At 41.1% G+C, this 21267-nt stretch overlaps 1 pseudogene; it reads left to right on the forward strand.

Moving 5' to 3' along the window:
* Positions 1-14167, forward strand: part of LOC103351998 (ubiquitin-associated protein 2 pseudogene) — a 31958-nt pseudogene extending 17791 nt beyond the window's left edge.
* The last annotated feature ends 7100 nt before the right edge of the window (positions 14168-21267 follow it).

The following is a 21267-nucleotide window of genomic DNA, read 5'->3' on the forward strand; positions in this document are numbered from 1 at the left end:
GGGGTTTCTCACAGGCCCAAACACTTTGAAAAGCAAATCAGAAATAAGTTCAGCCCTAGAAAAGCATGGAGAGGTACAGAGTTTTCTTTTTTTCTTTTCTTTTTTCTTTTTTCTTTTTTTTTTTTTTTTACTGTAAAGAGGGCATTTTTATTGGACACTCTGAGAACCAACTTGAGTTTACCTGGCTTCAGCAAGAACAGCAGAGTAAACCATTCTTCCAAATGCCCTTTGATCTTTACCCTATAACTAAAATGGTAGTAAAACAAACTAGAGGAGGACACTGTTGTTTTCCAGGTTAATCTCAGCTTTCATAAGGGACTTTGTCACTAATACAAATTAATCTTTTGGGGCAGACATTTAGCCTAGTGGTTAAGACACACAAATCCCACATCTGAGGACCTGGATTCAATTGCCAACTCCAGTTCCCGACTTTAGTTTCCTGCTAATGCAGACCCTATGAAGTAGCAGGTGATGTCTGACGTACTTGGGTCCCCTACACGCCAACGTGGAAGACCTGAATGGAGTTCCCTGCTCTTGGATTTGGCCTGACTCACTCCCAGTTTTTCAGGCATTTGGGGAGTGAACCAATGGATGGGAGCTTTCTATCAGTTTTTTTCTCTGTCTTTCAAATAAATAAATGAAAATGAAAAAAATAAAAAGTAACCATACTTAACATGTCATTGGATTATTAGCTTTTTTTTTTTTTTTTGAAGGAGGTGTCTTCTGAGTTTTCATCTGTTAAAGATGATTTGTTGTTTGGGGCTAGACCACCAGTCCTATGATTGTGAGGATAGGGAAATGAATAATTTGTTTCAGGCATTTTTTCTTATCCTGTTATAAAATGAGTTTGAGTTTTGTTCTCCATGACCCAGATTCCCATGACAACAGCAATCGTTACCTCGCTTTAAGACCTAGGAACAGATGAAGCCCTTGAACAGAATGAACTCTGATTTCTAATGCTGATTTTTTTCAGGTATGTTTTAATGTTTCAGTCTCAAATTTCTCTCACAAAATAGATGATTATAATCTTGACAAAGGATATCTATACATAGCATCCATTGTATCAGATCCATGCAAATAAAAAGACAAATATTCCTACTGAGATAGGCAGCCAAAACAGTGACAAAAAATCAGTTTGTGGGGATGTTGGCACCAAACATAGTCCAGGAAATTACTCCAAACCTCACTTTTGTAATGGACTCTAAATTTTCAGCAACTGAAAACCACACTGCACCAGCCAATTGGTGATAAATTTAAAATACCAGAAGATGAGTTCAGAGAAAGAAATTGCAGCCATGGAACAACATATTTCTAAGATCAATGGGACACATCTGTCTTACCAGAATTGGATACACTTCTGGAAAATAAAGTAATGATCTTAGAAGGTGGAACAGAGACACTTTTTAATATCTTCCTACTACTCCATCTTAGAAGAATGTGATGAGAGTTAAATGTTGTAGGTCTCTTGGAGGTTTAAAATGGAACTAAAAAGTAGCATTTATAATTCAAATCTTCCTCTCAGATGTTTTGAATTTATGAAAAATGCATAGCATTTATTTCTGCTTAATGTACTATATTTATAGCTTACATATTTGAGAAATCCCCATTACAATAGTTTATACTTCTTTGTATTGAAGAAACACACACACACACCACACACACACACACACTCACACACACAATATATATATAAGCATTAACACATGAAAAGAATATACTTCCTGGTTACCCCACGTAAGTAAAATTAACATTGATAGACCCCGCAACAGGTCAATAAACCAAAGCTTTAGCAGTCAGGAAAGCAAGGAGTTTCCAAAGTCAAGAATCCTTTGGGAAGATATGATGCCTTTGTCTCAAAATGTCAATTACAGGAAGAGAACAACATTCTCATTTGTCCCACTTTTTCCACAAAAGAACTTTGAAAGAAAGGTGACATTTGGAAAAGCTAAAGGGCTATCTATGTCTTTACAGATTAAAGTCAATGTTTAAGTTTTTCCCAGAAGTTTATAAATGAGTGTCTCTGTAGATTACCCAGTATAATTTTGTACAGTAACAAACAAGAAAGTGAACTCTTACCTGCTAGCCATATTCTTCAGTACTTTATACCATTTATTCAATCATTCATTAATTCTATACATATTTGATATTTACTTATAATAATTGGCACTATGCCAAAATGGAAAAATACAAAAGAAAAATGAGCCTTTTTCTTGTCCCAGAAAAGCCCAAAGACTGGTAGATGAGAGAGACTAGGGACAAAATTTGCATTGTTCATCCGAAACTGATGAAATTAAGGCTTTGGGAGATGGTTCAGATTTGCCCCTGGAGAATGCAAAGTAGAATCATGGATCAAAGACCAGTTTGAGAAATTCATTAATAAGGAAAATGTTCTCAACATTCGATTTTGAAATTTGAAGGAAAACAGAATGAGCCCCATACAACCTGAGCAAATTCTCTGAGCAAAGAGCAACCACTGCCAGTACTGATCCATCTAATCCCAGGATTACAGGAGATCCCAAGAGAAAGGAGAGGTTTGTTTTAAGTGGGATTTTGCTACATGAGAATTGCCTTCAACCCTGTGGGCTCCCTTACTGAGCTCTTTTCTCCGTACATAGGCATTTGCTATGCCTTTGCTCAAATAGGTTTATTACCTATTTGAACCCTCCAGGTGGTGATATCAGCTGCAAAAAAAAATATATAGAAATTCAACCAGAGTGGGTTTTTTTCAATCCGGTTTCAGTTTTTTCAACCTGTTGTGCCCTGCGTGTAGTTACACATCTAGGGAAATACTACCACTGAATTAAATGTTGTAGGGCCTTTGCAGAGTGCTTATCTGATACTATTCAAAAAAATGGAAACTCTGCTCAGCTCTATAAGATAAGGGCAATCTAACCTTGCCTGTGGTGGCACATATCTTATTTAAAAAATGTACAATACATGCACTATAGGGAATTATGAAAACTGTGGATTTCTGCTAAAAGGCTCTTACCATTTAAATTTCCATTTGTCAAAGCGATTTTGGTGCATGGGGAGTTGCATTATGGTGTGTCAACCAGGGACATAACATTTAAAAATGTAAATGAAAGCTTCCTATTCCTTTGAAGATATCATGAGGGTTTAAAAAAAAATTAACAAAGTGAAAGATAGTGAGGTGTGGCCTCCCTGAGGGGGAACTACTTAAAGTTATCAAATTCAGTTTGTCTAGAAAACATTGTATACTTCATCTTCAGGATTTAAGTATAAATTATAATACAGGGATTAATATATCCTGATTTCACTCTGTTACTTAAATGATGGGTGTTTTGCAATGCTGTTCATCTTTTTAGTCCCCTTCTTTGTCTCTCTCCTGTTTAGTCCTGGGGCTAGGGCTTGTATTCAGCTGATGCATACCTATACCATCAGAGAAGTTGTTAAAATATTCAACTACCTCCTACTAGTCAATAAATGGCTGCTGTCCCTCACCCCATCAAGTGCTATGCACTGCCACAAGATTCCTATTCCTTCGTCCCAAAGCTCCTGACTTCCCTAGGATCCTCTAACTAAAGGGAGAGGATATACCAAATTTGGGAAGTGTGTTCATCCAGGAAACTCTCCTAGTAAAATTGCTGACTTCTGTTCTGATGGATTGGTGTCTGTGTTTTCTCAGTTGCTATGTATTTTTAAGCCTCTCTTTTTTCTAGTTGACCAGATTTTAAAGAAGTTGATCAGAGATGGCTATGAGCAATATTTATTTTCAACAGACCTCACCTGACCTTTCGGTACCTAGTCTCCCAGCTACTTTGTCCTAGCTCCAACATTCTACCTTGCAAAATTTACCTGCTCTGGGTTCAACCATATTAACTCATTTACTTGGACTATAGTGATAATGGCTGATAACATCTGAATGTGTCACTTTCAGGACTGCATGAATTTTGACAGAGAACTCATGGAAAAACAATAGTGTAATACAAAGAATTAATAATGACCATCTTCTGTTCTGTGCCTAGGGAAAGCTAAGCAAAATAGAAGCTGCTTCAGATGTTTTAACTCTAAGCCTTAAAATCCACAGTTTATAGATGAGCAAACTGAATCTCATAGCACCTAAGAAAGTTGCCTGAAATCACACAGATGTGAGAACTAACGCTAGGATTCACAATTAGGTCTCTCCGTCTCTAAAGTTCATGCTCATATATTGCCACAAGACCTAATAGCAAATGCTAGGGATGGGGAAGAGTGATTCTCCTTAAATAAGACCATTGAGGAGGCATCTCCTCTGCCTTCATGTGGAAGCACATCTGCAGCTGAAACAGAATATGAAAATTGAAAGAAACTGAGCTTTCTAGTCACTCACAAAATCATTTGGTCTTAGAATTGGAAGACAACAGAGACAAAAATCTAAACTCTGTGATAAGCTGACCATGACAAATGTCTTCCAACAACTTCTTGAATAGTTTTGGTGTTTTCTACAATGGCACACAGTAAATTGAAATTCTTCAATAAAATATGTATATATAATACATATATATGTATCCTGCATAAATGTTGTCAGAGCAATATACAGTATATTTGCTTATATTTTACCTCCTAAGTCTCTTCTTTAAACAGATTAAACTTCATAAATATTATCCATCATTTCCTACATGTGGTGAATTTTAGCTAAAATATGATGGTCAATGTCTTTGCAATTGTTTCTCATAATGTTCAGCTATGAAAATGAAAAATGGCTATGTTGTTTTATTAGTCTGTTTTTCACTACCATAACAAAATACCTGAAGAAGCCTAATTTTGATAAAGGAAGTTTACTTAACTCACAGTTTTGGAAGTTGAAAGTCCGAACATCATAGTAGTCTCTAGCAAGAACCCCCCTGTCTACATTTCCTCATGGAAGATGGCAACAGAAGGAGCTCATGTAAGGGAGTAATGACATTGCCAACCAGGAAGCCAGAGAGAAAACTCAGTCCTATAATTCCTTCTGAGGACACTGCCTCCATTTGGCTTAAGGACTTGCCACTAGACCCCACCTCTTAAGGCTCCACTTCCCAACAATGCCACACCAAGGACCAAGCTCTCAACACATGAGCCTCTGAAGGCAAACATAGCCAGATCACGGCAGTTATCAAACAAGTTTTTGAGATTCAGAACTAAATATATTCCTGGAAGGATTGCCATGCTTTTTTCTTTTTTTTTAAACAGGAGTATTTTTTCTTAAAGATTTATTTATTTATTTGAAAGTCAGAGTTTTGCCATGCTTTTTTCTTTTTTTTAAACAGGAGTATTTTTTCTTAAAGATTTATTTATTTATTTGAAAGTCAGAGTTACACAGAGAGAGGAGAGGCAGAAAGAGAGAGAGAGAGAGGTCTTCCATCCGATGGTTCACTCCCCAAGTGGCTGCAATGGCTGGAGCTGTGCCGATCCGAAGCCAGGAGCCAGGACCTTCTTCCAGATCTCCCACTTGGGTGAAGGGGCCCAAGGACTTAGGCCATTTTCTACTGCTTTCCCAGGCCATAGCAGAGAGCTGGATCAGAAGAGGCACAGCCGGGGCTTGGACCGGCACCCATATGGGATGCCAGCAATTCAGGTCAGGGCATTAATCTGCTGCACCACAGTGCCAGCCCCATGATTTTTTTTCAAAGGTATCTTTTATAGAGGTAAACTCCAATTTCCCCTGATTCTCAATCCATGTTCCTCCTGAACCAATGCATGAGAGAGGGAGGGGGAGGGGGAGGGTGGGGAGAGGGAGGGGAGGAGAAGAGAGGGGAGGGGAGGAGGGGAGGGGAGGAGAAGAGAGGGGAGGGGAGGAGGGGAGGGGAGGAGACAGAGAAATGTCTTTGGAGACTCCGGTTGCTTTTGAAAAGGCAGTTTGGTTGGGGGGGGGGAGAGGTATGTGAGACTAACACCACTTCGTGGAGGTAAACAGGTGTATTGAATCATTCATCATTCATCAACAATGGTATGGGCACTATCATGGACATAAAATGTATCTTCAAAAACACTACCTGGTTCCTCTCATTTCAAATCATACCCACTAATAATATTATACATAGGGTGATTATTAGACTTAGGTATATCAAATATTAGCCTTTAGTAAAAAAGAGGAATAAGAATCAGATTTCCATTAAATTTGATCTTGCTTAGCTAGCATGCCTCTGATGGTATTATTTTAATATTTATTAAAAGCAAGACTCAAGTACAAGCTACTAGATTTTCTTTCTTTCCATTTCCATTTTAATCTTACATCTTACCGAAATTTTTCTTATTCAAGTAGAATTCACGAAAGATTTACATAAGCAAAAACACTACATTATAAACAAATGTACCTAATCCCATATATTGCCTAACCTCAATACTGTTTGGCCAATTTGCTGATTCATCTGACATTATACTAACCTCATTGTCTAACCAACCAAACCTGGAACCTGACACAAAGATTCAGCTGCTTATGATTGAATGTTTAAATGTATCTCTGCAGTCTTGGGCTTGTCCTTTTCGTTCCTCTCTTATGATATTTTTTAAAAGAACTAAGTATATATACCCAAACATTCTGAAAAAGATACTTTTTTTTTTCCTTTCATGATGTCATTCAAATACATGAGGAATCAGTGTTATCCTAGAAAGTATCTACCAACATATTGTAGATCTTCATTTCTGCATACTACTAAATGACTCAGTATTTCAGAAAACTATATAACTTCAAGTCTTGCTATATTTATTTAAGGTGAAATTTTAGTTGTTCAAGTAATAAAACCGAAGATGCGTCAAGAAAGGCTTCTCATACATTCTTTTCCATCTTAACCCAAAGTTCCATGTTTTGAGTTCATTCTGTTAGAAATAAGTCATTGTCACCGTAAAGCTTTTTATGAATTGTAAATATTTCAAACACACGTTTTAATACACTGAACCATCATTATTTAACATGGGTTGACTCATCACTTTTTCAATGGGTAATTGTTATACAACTCTGGTAGGATGGGAAATAATGTCAGATGCTACATAACATATATAGGAGAAGACAAACTCTATCTTTAAAGAATAAAAACAGTAGAAATAACACATGTACATAGATATTAACAATGTAAAGTTGAAATCAGTAAGTCCTATAAGAAAAAAGTATAGGTTAAAATTGCACTGGAGAGTTCAGCTAGTGGAATCATTCAATCTTAAAATCATATTTACTTATTTGATAGAGACAGAGAAAGAGAGAGAGAGAACTCCCATCTGCTGATTCACTCCCTAAATGGCCATAATTTCAGAGGCTGGACTAGGCCCTGATCTGGGTGGAAGGAACCAAACTGTCTGACCATCACCTAATGTCTCCCAGTATGCATTAGCAAGAAGCTGGAGTGGCCAGCACTGTGGCATAGCAGGTTAAGCTGCCTCCTGCAGTGCTGGTATCCCATATGGGTGCAGGTTTGAGACCCGGCTGCTCCACTTCCTAACCAGCTCTCTGCTGTAGCCTGGGAAGGCAGTGGAAGATGGCCCAAGTCCTTGGCCCCTGCACCCATGTGGGAGACCCAGAAGAAGCTCCTGGCTCCTGGCTTCAGATCGGCACAGGTCCGGCTATTGCAGCCAATTGGGGAGTAAACCAGCAGATGGAAGACCTCTCTCTCTCTCTCTCTCTCTCTCTCTCTTCTCTTCTCTTCTCTTCTCTCTCTGTGTTACTCTGACTTTCAAGTAAATAAATAAATCTTTTTTTTTTAAAAAAAAAGGCTGGAATCAGGAGCCAGAGCTGGGAATCGAGCCCTGCTACTTAAACATGACATGTGAGCATCTGAATCACTAGGCTAAGCATCTACTCTTCAACACTTTATCTTGTCTATTTTTAATGTAAACATTTATAGAGAACACTTTCTATATTCTTGGTATTATGCTGGATTCTGAAGATATGCAGATGAGAGTTATGATCTCTGTCCTTGAGAGGCTCAGCTTAAAGGGGGAAGATAGAACAACTGAAACCTTAAAAAGGGAAGCAGGATTGTGGTGAAGAGAATCAGGCTGTAACCTGCACTGCTAACATCTCATATTGGAGTGCTAGTTTGAGTCCTGGCTGCTCTACTTCTGATCCAGCTCCCTGCTAATACGCCTGGGAGGTAGCAGAGGATAGTCTAAGTGCTTGGGTCCCTGCCACCAATGTGGGACCCCTGGATGCAGTTCCAGGCTACTGGCTTTGTGCTGGCCCAGCCTTGGCCATTGAGGCCATTTGGGGAGTAAACCAGTAGATGGGCCATCTCTCTCTCTCTCCCTCCCTGCCTCCCTCCCTCTCTGTCATTCTGCCTGTCAAATAAGTAAAAAAAATTAAAAAAACGCTTAAAAATAAATAAAACATAAATGTAAGAGAAGAGTTGTACAGAAGGAGCTTTGGGAGCCCAAAGGCAGGTCATCTAACCTAGCCCAATATTGAGTGAAGGTGGACATGGTGGTGGGAGAAAGAAGCTTTATGGAGAAAGAAACTCTAGGACTGAAGACTGAAGGGGAGAGAGAGCAACAGAATTCATTGCAGGAAGAGATGACAGTTTGTTCAAAAGTACAGTGATGGGAGAGAGCCTGAAGCAACTAGGAACTGAAAAATGTCTGCATGTTCAGAGTCAAAAATACAATAGGGCGCAACCTGTGACGACAGAGGCAATCAGACGTAAGATCCTGAAAGGCTTTTGATTTTCTTCTGAAAGTAAAAGAATGTTGAAGAGAAGTTTTATGATAAGGAATAAATCCAATCCTGTGTGGACATCAGTGTAGTTGAAGTTTGGGGAAGGGGGTGGGAGGAGGGAGGAGAAAATAGAGGGGGGGGAGAGTGAGAGAGAGAGACAGACAGACAGACAGTGGGGGGGGGGATAAGGATGGAGAGGGAGAATGCCAGAGACTGAGAAAAAGTAAAGGCTCCAAACATGAAGTATTAGGAGAGCAATTCTAGTGACATGTGCTGGTGAGGACCCCATACTGAAAAACAGTAGAGAACAGTGAGAGCTTGAAACTCCATTCATTCATCAAATGAAACAGAATTTTATGAAGTTTCTAGAAAGTGGCTAAATAGCATTTTATGAATTGGGGATATAATTTTGTCTTCCTGGAGCTTACAACTTACCGGCAGTGATATATATAAATCAACTAATCAACAAAAATATATACTCACAAAATAAATTAAGAGTTATTAAGGAGACCATACAATAAGGATGTTTGAGGGTACTTCAAAAGATCATATGAAATGGAATTGAAAGATGTGGTTTTTGTGGCAAAAAAAGTTTGAAATTCATTCATACGTTCTTCATAATATGCATCAACTTTTCAAAAACCCCTTGTATGATTAGGTTCTTCAGTTACAAGCAACCAGAATCTACTTAGGCTAACATAAACAAAGATGAAAAGTGTTGTCAGGATATGGGGCAACTCACTGTAAAGAAGAAATGGCTGATAGATCAGGAATGTGAGAAACAAGAAGCAGAGTGGCTTCAGGGATGCAGGGAGCAGGGATTAATGGACAGGACCTTCAGATGAATTGGCAGGTTTCCATCTCTGCAATGATGCTCTGAGAGAGAGTCAACATGGCCTAGTGCAGGTCATATTCCCATTACTTGGTTCTGGAAGAGGAGATGGCCTTGATTGATAACCTTATCAACACTGCATACATGGGGGAAAATAAGTTCTTTCAAAGAAAACCAAGCTGTATTTCCCAGAAGCAAAGTCTTTGTTGTGCTGGTAAAAACAACAGATTTCCACTAAAGAGGCAAACTGGTGAAAACCTTAGGGAAGGTTTCCTGGAGGAGAGCCATTATAGAACTGAGATATGAAGGATGAGGAGAAGGTTCGGTGCACGTGTCATCAAGGGGTGGTTTGCGAGGCATAGAGAATGCACAGTATGTGCTCAGATGAAAAGCTAATTAAATACAGAGTATAACTCCTTAAAAAGTTTGCCTTGTGGGTGCCAATTCAACACCATGCATGGATTATTCATTAGCAATCATCTCCATTATCAGCAGCATCACCACTACTTCTAAGTGCGGGAATGAAGCACACCACCCATGAAACACACATAATTACCTAGAATAACTTCCTCCTTTTCAGACACTCGCACATGGCCCCTAGAAAAATGTTGGTGAGAACCACTGTTCTGTAGACTAATTGGAGTATTCTATCACCCTTGTCATCATATAGTAGAGGATTTCCTAGGATGGGGATTATAGTAAATCATGGACAGTAGGGAATTTCTCCTCTTTACCTGTTATTACACTGAGGGGGTGGATTTCAATATGCATCTTAGCAGGTAAGAGATACATTCATTTCTTTCCTTAGTCTTTTGAACCATGTCGATAATTACCCCTTGCTAGAAAAGTTGCATCATTCTGGAAACAGAAGCAGTTTCTCTCTACCACTTACTGTGCAATGTTGAACAAAGCAGTTTATTTTTCTCTGCTTATTTAGGAAAATGGTGATGATGCATACTCTGAAGATATCTTGTAAAATTAATCATTTCTCTCTTTATGAATAAGAAAAAGATGGCTCAGAGAAACAATGTAACTTGCACAATATCATGCAGCTTCTTAGTGAGAGAGCTGGACTTAGAAGCCAGGTCTGTCTTCCATTTATCATTCTGCTTCTTAGAAAATTTCAATATGTAATGCAAAGAGAATATTCTATGTGAAATAGCAAACAGAATTTTGAGTCTTAAATGTAATGCATGTTAGCTATGTGACATTGGGCATCCATTTAATCTTTCTGAATTTCAGTTTCTTTGTGTGTTAAATGAGTGTAACAATGCCTGCCTAACACATTGTAAGATAATTATAAGGATCATAAAAAAAGAAAATAAATGATTACCAAGAAGTGAAGTATAAATATGCAACAATGCTCTTATAGACTACCTTTTTAAAATTTTGGAATAGGAAATTCTGGGGCTGGTGATGTGACATAGTGGGTTAAGCTACTGACTGTGATGCTGGCCTTCCATGTGAGTAGTGATTTGAGGCCCAGATACTCCACTTCTGAGCCAGCTACCTGTTAATGCACTTGGGAAAGCTGTGGAAGATGGCCCAAGTACTTGGGACCCTGCCACTCACATGGTAGACCTGGATGGAGATCTAGCCTCCTGGCGTCTGCCTGGCCCAGCCCTGGCTATTATGGCCTTTTGGGGAATGTATCAACTGATGGAGGGCCTCTCTCTGTGTCTCTGTCTCTTCCCCTCTGTAACTTTTTCAAATTAATAAATACTTTAAAAAGAGAAAGAAATTGAAACTCTGAAATGCTGAATAACTTACTCAAGTTCATCAAGTTATTTTCTGTTTAAGGTTTCTGAACTTCAAGCTTGATTCTCTTTCCTCTAAACTCTGCATCTTCCCTTTTGTCTGGAATCACTAAGTATAATATGCTAATTTAAAAAATTGAATCTTTAATTAACCACTACCTAGAGTGTTACAATATGGTAATAAATGTGTGTTTCTTTATAATTAACTCTATTCTCAAATCTCCACCTTATTAAAATTGAACATGAAAAAAATAGTCATAATATGTAAACTAATATATTGGAAAAAATTAAGAATTTTTTAAAAGTTAAATTTTGACCTTCACTTGTAAGTGGGGAAAACATTTCCCAAACTCATCACATAGTTTAGAAGCATAAGAATTTCCTCTTCCTATTATATCTAGTATTGATAATATCGACCATGGATATCTCTCCTAATGGAAATACTATAACTGCTCCACAAGGAAAAGAGACTGAAATGACATTTCAATCGATTCCTTGCTTTCAAGTAGCATGCTCTGGCCTTGTCCTACCTTTTCAATGTTACTCCTGCAATACCATGATCTTCCTTCTCATTCTCATCATTGATAAAATTTATTGAGCATTTACTACATCTCTGGTATGATACATAGTACATCACATGCATTTTCTTGTTCAAATCAATGGCCCCAAGAGTTAGCTAATATACTGTTAGGGTAAGCAGTGTATATCTTACCCACTTTTCCATCACCCACAGTGCTTCCAAATACAGATAATTCTCTCTGCTCTTCTCTAAGAGAGATAACAATAGGTTTGTCTAAGTACTGCTAGAAGGATTAGTATGAAAAATCATAAATCATCTAGCACTACACTTGGCATGTAGTGTGTCCTCAATATAAATCAGTAACACAATGGAATCAAAACACATGGGCCGGCGCCTTGGCTCACTTGGTTGATCCTCCACCTGCGGCACCGGCATCCCATGTGGGTGCCGGGTTCTGGTCCCAGCTGCTCCTCTTCCAGGTCAGCTCTCTGCTGTGGCCTGGGAAGGCAGTGGAAGATGGCCCAAGTCCTTGGGCCCTGTACCCACCTGCATGGGAGACCAGGAAGAAGCACCTGGCTCCTGGCTTCTGATTGGCGCAGCACCAGCCACAGCGGCCATTTGGGGGGGTGAACCACTGGAAGGAAGACTTTTCTGTCTGTCTCTCTGTCTCTGTCTCTGTCTCTCTCTCTCTCTCTTTCTCTCTCACTGTGTATAACTCTACCTGTAAATAAAAAAAATGTTTGTTTCAGAAAGCTTATTGTAGAGAGTAACTGCTAAAACCAGAGGATGAGGAATTCAAAATCATTTTTAAACAGTTTCATCTTCCAGGAATAATTTGGAGATACATCTAACTCTTTTTTTAAGATTTATTTATTTATTTAAGAGGTAAAGTTATAGACAGACAGAGAGAGAGAGACAAAGAGAAAGGTCTTCCATCCACTGGTTCACTTCCCAAATGGCTGCAAAATGCCTGGGGGTGCTGGACCAGGCTGAAGCCAGGATCCAGGAGCTTCTTCCAGGTCTCTCATGCGAGTACAGAGGCCCAAGCACTTGGGCCATCTTCCACTGCTCTCCCAGGCCATAGAAGAGAGTTGGATTTGAAGTGGAGCAGCCAATACTCGAACCAGCGCCCATATGCGATGACGGTGCCGCAGGCAGAGGCTTAACCTACTACTGCACCATGGCACCAGCCCCAGATGCATCTAACTCTTAGAAAACATTGCTTCCTGGGGTTTCTATGCCTTTCCAGAGAGTCACTTTGAACTCAGGATATCTACATCTCTTATTGTCCATGGTGCTAATGGAATTCTCCAAAAAATAACTTCAATAATAAAAGAGTTATATATTATCAATCATATCAACACGAAAAGATATTTAAGTGAAATATTAAAAGTACCAAAATACAATTGAAGAGAAGTAACAAGTCTGAGCATTCTGCAGAACAGTGGGGTAACTGCAGTTCACAATCATGTGTCTTATTGTGTACAAAGAACCAGAACAGAGCTGAGAGGCTCCAAATGCGCAGAAAAGGTAAGGAAATGGAAAGACTACATTGCCCCAGCCACCTACTCAACGGCAGCCACATCTTCCTCAAGTGCCACAGCCCCAGGAGTCAGCCTGCCCAGTGGCATGAACACAGCCAACAGCCTCTGCCTGGGTGGGACCACTGTGACCACGCCCAGCAGCGCCTGGGCATTTGCCCCAGGGGATGCCGCCGCTGTGCACAGCCAGTACCTCCTGGGCCCTGGAGGACTGCTTCCTGACTACCCGATCATCATCCCCAGCAGGGCCAGTCCCAGACCTTCTGCGAATCCTGCGCTACCACCTGGCTACAGCTATACTTGCCTCTCCCTACACAGGCGTGCCCCGTGCCCACCATGGGCCCACCATGTTTGTCCCTCCAGCATCAGCCAAACAGCATGGTGTGAAGCTCAGCATCCCAGCACCCACTTCCAGCAAGCTGGTGGTTGTGGCCAGCATAGCTACAGCACAGGTTACGCCGACTTGGCCTAGGGGACAGCGGCGGGAGACTACACTATAAGGCTGGCTATGGTGGATCACCACAGGATCACAGCAAGTCTGGGGGTTCTGGGTCTGGCAAAGGGAAATCAGTGTCTCCAAGCACCACTGGCCTCCCTGATATGACTGCTTCTGTCTACAACAAGGCGTTTGACAAGCAGGGATTTCATGCAGGGACCCCTCCACCTTTCAGCCTGCCTTAGGCTCTCCCTGGCTCCTAGCCCCTGGGGCAGCCCCTGGCTATCCACCCCACCTTTCCTGCACATCTTGCCGCTCCAGCAGCTGCCCCACACTCAGCTGCTGCACCACCAGCTTCCGCAGGATGCCCAGAGCGGCTCAGCCAGCCCAGCTCCCTGCAGCCCAAGTCTCAAGCCTCCAAACCCACCTATGGCAATTCTCCAAACTGGACAAACTGAACCTGAGGACCGGTGGGCTGGGGTAGGGCTTCCCTGGGCGAGAGAGAACACATGGAGCACTCATCTGGGAGCACAGTGCCCCTTCCTAGAACTCCTGAGACGTGTAACTGGGTCAGCCAGGCCCCCTGTGGGGAGCCTGCCACCCAGACTCACTATTGTATGTAATGTATTTGTGTGTGTATTTGTAAACGTGATAGAACCTGGGAGAGCAATGCAGCTGCATAGCCTGCTTTGCTCTCTCATTCAAGCACCCTCTGTCCTGCTTAATTTAGACCTTCCACATAGCTCCCCTGCCCAGTAGGGTGCCAGGGGTAGCCAGGAAGGTCTGGTTCAATGCAGTTTGGGTTTCCAGGTCAGATACCAATGAGGAATCACGACTGATCTCTCTCCCTTATAAACCGCTGAGTCTTTCCCTCTGTCATTCCTTCATACCCCTGTCTTCGAGAAACTGGTCTTTCTGTTAGGGGTCTTGGTCCCCTTGGTCTCCTTCTGTGGAACCTAACAAAAACCTGGGCAGCCTGTTGGTTTTCATCTCGAGCAGGGGCTTCTGCATCGGGCCAGGTCTAGTCCCCTCTCTTGGGGACTTGCCTCTCTCTGGTTGACCTTTTTAAAAGCAGTCTGAGCTGGGGCTCTGAGACATTGAGCCAGGCAGCTCCCCTGTAAAAATCAGAGCTTTCATCTCAATGAGAGCATGTCACCAAGCAAAGGTTCCTAGTCCAGTTATGCTAAGCCAGGGGTGACTGTTTCAGGGCTTTTACCGTGCCCAAACTCTACCTAATAAACTTCTGAGGGGGGGGGGAGGCTGTAGTGGCCAGCGCTGTGGCACAGAAACTCCCTGCTAATGACCTGGGAAAGCAGCAGCAGATGGCTCAAGTACCTGGACTCCTGGGCCCCTGCACCCATCCGGGAGACCCAGAAGAAGCTCCTGGCTCCTGGCCATTGTGGCCATTTGGGGAGTGAATCATCAGATAGATCTCTCTCTCTTCTTCTCATCTTCTTCTCTCTCTGCCTTTCAGATAAATAAAATAAATCTTTAGAAAAGAAAAAGAAAGGCTGTCTAACTGGTTTGAATGGTTTTTGCTGTGTATATCTCTTCAAATGTTGCACTGAACTCCAAAATAGGTGCAAATGTTATAAATTAACCCAAAATTTTTAAAAATAAAACAATAAAATATGTATAGTGTGTTCCATATTTAGTGTCTGTGTATATGTATAGATCTATATAGAGACACATTTTTATATAGACCAGAATGTGTTTGTGTGTATACACTCGTAGGCAAAAGATGGATGACAATGCATAAAATAATGATTGGATTCTAGACAAATGTTAATGTTTATGATTTTAAGAAATTACAAAAAAAAAAAAACTTTACAGCACACCTACATTACTTTTTGTATGGAAACAAAACCCCTCTAATTTGAAGGAAAAGGGGAAAGGAGAATGAGGAGAGAGGTTAAATAGCAGGCAGCTTGCAGGGCCACTGCAGCACACCCCTCCTGGCATGGCCTCATAAACCCATGATGATTTTATAACTAGCTCCCAAATTTAGCAGATGGGGAAGCCTGCTCATTCATATTCACATTTGAGAATCCAATCATGATAATAATAGTAGCTTAATGTTTACTGAAGATTTTTTTTAAATATTTATTTATTTATTTGAAAGTCAGAGTTACAGAGAGAAAGGGAGAGATGGGGACGGGAGCGGGGAGAAAGAGAGATTTTTCCATCCGCTAGTTCACTCCCCAGATTGCCACACAGCCAAGGCTGGACCAAGCAAAGCCAGGAGCCTAGAATTCCATCTAGATCTCCTACGTGGGTGGCAGGGGCCCATCTTCAGCTCTTTCCCAGGCACATCATCAGGGACCAGGATTGGAAGTGGAGTAGCTGGGACTTGCTGGCAGTCATATGGGATGCTGGCATCATAGAGGACAGCTTAACTCATTGTGCCACAATGCTGAGCACAACTGAGGGTTTATAGTGCGCCAGATACTATCCTCTCTGTGTTCATTATTCAATCCTCATAATAACCCAAGAATTAAATTTTCTTCATTCAACAAATATTATGCATCTACCCTATAACAGGCACTGTGGAAAACATTGGGGAAATAGTAAATAAAACAAAGATTCCTTGAGGAACTTAGATTATAGTGGTCAAAAACAAATAAATATCCAATTTATAAATACAGAGACTAAAGCACAGAGAGGTTAGGCAACTCACACTAAGTCACAGCTAACAAGTGGGGACTGCGATTTGAACCCACAGACCATCTGTAATGTTTGCACTCATAAGCACTAGGCTGCAACCAGTTAAAAAAGAAATCTCATTGGCAGGGTTATCAAAATGAACTTACAGTGCGAAATCCCTGAGATGAACTATGGTTCTGAGTATAAATTCACATTCTGACCTTGTATGTTATGCATAAAAGAGTCACTTCAAATCCATTCTGTTGAAAATATGGGTTAAAGATCAAATCCCATTTGGTTTGAATGACAAGAGACCAGGTAGTCAGCAAATTCCAAATATTCCAAGCATACCTAAATTACTTATTGTCCAGAAATCCTGTTTTAAGAGTAGGCCTAAAAATGCAGCTGACTGATTTTCTATGCGAGTGGATTTGAGAGGAGGCCCTCATAAAACTAGGTCTCATCTAGACTTACAGGAAAGCAAGAAGAGAAGGGCAGGGAAATGTGTCTCCTCTCCCCTACTTTGGAACTGAGCTGATTACTCCTTTCTGCAATGCCTAGTAGCCCCATTGCAGACATGGAAACAACGAGATGGCACCCTGCCCGCATGATGACATGTGTCTCCCAGAAATGTATAGGGAAGTGTGCAGACATGTCACAATGTATAGACCACTGATCACAGCTCGGCTTTACAATAAGAATTGAGTCTGGGCTGGGCTCCAGGGCAGATTCTGGGACTGTACCCAAAGAAAGTTTCTCTACTTCTCTGTATATGAGAGAAATAAGGTTCAATGTCTGAAAAGGTTAAACTGAGCTGGATTGTGACACAGCAGATTTCTTTTATGCACCTGCTAATTAGTCTGTATGCACTGGTTATGTTTAATTGAAAAGTATAACCTGAAATAATGCATGAAAAATTAATATAACAAACCAAGGCATTAAACTTCTAGCTAGGAGGTCTATAGTTTAGATTTACCTTGAGCCTTCAGATGCCTCCAACTCCAATGACTTTTTTTTTAATGATTTGGACTCATATTTGAAGTGAATTTCCAGGACTTCAAAAACCAGTGGTGTGTACTGGTATCCTTACATAAGTGGGCTTTCAACTAGAGCTGAAGAAACTGAACATCCTCGCAGGCTGTGCTGGGCTTGCCTGTATGAAGCATTTGTAACAGCTGTAAAGAAAAGCAATATTAACAGCATAACCCCCATCCCCCAAGATTTTTTTTAAATTTAGTACCACTTCACATCTTTCTTTTTAAGATTTTATTTATTTATTTTAAAGTCACAGTTACACAGAGAGAAGAGAGGCAGAGAGAGAGAGAGAGATCTTCCATCCGCTGGTTCACTCTCCAGTTGGCCATAACAGCTGGAGCTGTGCATATCCGAAACCAAGAGCCAGGAGCTTCTTCCAGGTCTCCCACGTGGGTGCAGGGGCCCAAGGACTTGGGCCATCTTCTACTGCTTTCCCAGGCCATAGCAGAGAGCTGGATTGGAAGTGGAGCTGCTGGGACTCGAACCAGTGCCCATATGGGATGCCAGCACTGCAGGATGCACGGCTTTACCTGCTATGCCACATTGCCTGCCCCATCCCCCTTTATTTTAAACAGCAAATTTCTCAAAAGCTAGGACTTCCATCTAATATTTGGTTATATCCACTATATGTAGCATGGTTTCTGGCATATAGCATGCTCTCACTAAATGTCTGCTATACAAGTGGTTCAGTGCATATTTTTGATTCCTTAAGCATGAATGAAGAGGACTATGATATCTATAAGGAACATTTCAGTTTATTTCAGCCATATTCTTGAACAAAGGAAAAGCATATCCATGAGGAAACCTCAAAAAGTTTATGGAAAAATGGAATGGAATTATAAGATTAGATTAATGTCCAGCATTGTAGTGTGGTGAGTTAAGCCACCACCTGCATCCCATATGGGTGCCACTTTAAGTCCTAGCTGCCCCACTTATGATCTAGTTCCCTGCTAATGCACCTGGGAAAGCAGAGAAAGATGGTCCAAGTATCTGAGTTTCGGCCACCCACGTGGGAGAGTTGGATAGAGTTCCAGGCTGTTGTGGCCATTTGGGGAATGAATCAGCAGATACAAGATCTGTCTCTGTCTCTCTGTTTCTGTCTCTCTGTCTCTCTCTCTAGTGCTCTAGCAACTCTGCCTTGCAAATAAGTAAAAAATCTTTCAGAAAAGGTAAGTTATTGTGGTGTAAAAAATTTTGAAAGCCACGTGTAGCTTTTCATTAGACACATTTCCGTGAACTTAAATCTCTCCCATTGACTCTGTCAGATGTATCAGTAAAGGAACTTTTGCTCCAAAGGGTGTGAGTTCAGTTCCAAGTGACGATGCAGAGTAATACCAAAGCTAAACATCTGCAGGGAACAGAACATGGGCTACCACAAACAGAAGTTACAGAAAAGGGTTCCTTCAGTCCCTTGAAAGAGCTTCGTCCCAACATACAAGCAACATCTACTCTCTTCTCTGGCAAAGAGTTACTAAAGCTTTCAGAGATAGTTGGCGGGGAACAGGGGGATGGGGGCTGCCTGTTCTTTATTCATCCTTCACTCCCAGTCTACTGTCTTTCTGACCCTGATCTTGCTTTTTGTACATTGCTAAGCAGAACATGCAACAGAATAATGGGTTAGTTTTGGATATTTCAGTAGTGCCCTTTCTTCCTGTTTTCATTAAAATAATGAATGTCACTCTTCGATCCAATGTGAGTAAAGGTTAATTGGTAAGCTTTTTTCTGGGAGGGGCTGTCAGTATGGGAGTTGTCAGGCCCTGCTGTGTGCTGCTGATAGCTGCAGCTATGGAGCCAGACCAGCAGACCCAGCCTGATTAGCACTGCGATTATTTTGTATAGGATATCATCAGGCAGAGGGACCGCAACAATGAGGTGTCTGTCTTCTTTCTGAAGCAAGTATAGAGGTCAGGGGATAGGGTGGGTAGCTGAGTGCTTAAACTGTCAGTTAGGACACCCACATCACACATCAGAGTGCTTGGATTTGACTCCTGGCTCCATTTCCTGACTCAGGCTTCCTGCCAATGCATGCCCTGGGAAGCAGCAATGATGGATCAAGTAATTGGGTTCCTGACGCACATATGGGACACCTGGTTTGAGTTCCTGGCCCCCAGCTCTGGCTTCCCTGTTGTTGTATAGGCATTTGCAGAGTGACCAGTGGAAGCTCACTCTCTCTCTTTCTGTGTGTGGGTCTGTCTGTCATGCTCGCTCTCTCCCTTCCTCCCTCTTTCTCAAATAAATTAATAAAAATTCAAAAATATATATTAGCTATTGATTTGAAATACAATTCTTTTCATAAAAACTCTACCTAGACATCTCTTTAGGCTGAATTATGAAAAAATCAATTGTACTTACAGAGCCTTGTTTTGTTGCTTTTCTCTATAGACAAGATTCTTATGAAGACTCTACCAAAAGGTTCAAAGGTACATTAACTCTGTCATGGCACTTGGGGTTTTATTTAGTAAGTGTTCTTTCAGATCTCTAAGCACTGGTATGTCACTTAGAAGATCCTGATGCAACAAAAGAGAACCAATACATCCTCATGGCCTCCAAGGGTCAGTGTAGTTCAGAAATTTTCTTTAGTCCTATGAGGACTCCTTTGCCACCAGGTGAGGGTTGATAGCTACAGAGACAACAGCGATGTTGCCAAAGTGACAGGAGATACTTCAGCTATTGTTCCCATTGAGCCCATTCACCATTTTTCCACTGCACACTGCTTATTCCCCTGTGCTATTGTCAAATGCAGTTGCTCTTTCTCCTCAGCACGGAATGTTATTCGCTTATGACTATAAAGTCTTTAGCCTCTACTTCTCTGCCAAATCAAACTTATTTGTTGCCCCCAAATTCTATCAGAGACTTAACCTCCTGCAGAAGCCTCTTCGGCTAGTACCACCAGGATATGGTCATTTATCTTTTTTTAATTGACTGATTAATTTGAAAGACAGAGATTTTCCACCCACTGTTGCACTACCCAAGTACCTGCAATATCCAGGGATGGGTTAACCCGAAGCTAGTAGCTGGAACTAAATTTGGTCTCTCACATGGGTGGCAGGGACCCTAATACTTAAAGTCATAATGGCCGCCTCTTGGTGCACATTAGCAGGAAGCTGAAATGGGAAGCTGGGAAGCAGAGCTGGAATGCAAACTCAGGCACTCCCATTTGGGATGCGGTAGCCAAGTGATGGCTCAACTGTTGAGCCAAACACTCATTCCAGATATGAACATTTCCACCATTCAAACTTCCATTATCATCTTTATGAATATGTATGGAATGGAATACTCTTTACCTTGAAAACTACACATGTAGAACATAAACACACTCATGTATGCCAATGTGTTCATGTATGTTTACATTCATTGTTTTTGATGAACTACATTGTAGGTATTTCAGAAGTTACACTTTAGCTGGTAGTGGTTACTGATAGGTAAGAACTGGCTAAGTATTCAGAAAATGATAAAGTTCTTAAAACAGAAGCGTGAAAAAAATCAACTAAGAAGCAGGCATTATGACACAACTGCTTAAGCCACCATGTGGGATGCCAGCATCCCATATCAGAGTGCCTGCTTCAAGTCCCAAACTCCTCTGCTTCAGATCCAGCTTCCTGCTAATGTGCACTGTGGGTGGTAGCAGATGATGATGACTCAAGGGCTTGGGTCACTGCCACCCACATAGGGAACCTGGATGAAGTTCCTTGCTCCTGTCAGATATTTGGAGAGTGACCCGGTAGTTAGAAGATCTCTCTTCTTTCTTTCTTTCTTTCTCTCTCTCTCTCTCTCTCTCTCTCTCTCTTAGCCTTTAAAGTAGATGAAAATAAAGAAAATAAATATTTAAGAAATCAAAGAAATTTTGTCCTTCTACTCTTATCAGTTTTACTCTTCTTCT

Source organism: Oryctolagus cuniculus, chromosome X, assembly GCF_964237555.1.
Source record: "Oryctolagus cuniculus chromosome X, mOryCun1.1, whole genome shotgun sequence".
Classification (NCBI taxonomy): Eukaryota; Metazoa; Chordata; class Mammalia; order Lagomorpha; family Leporidae; genus Oryctolagus; species Oryctolagus cuniculus.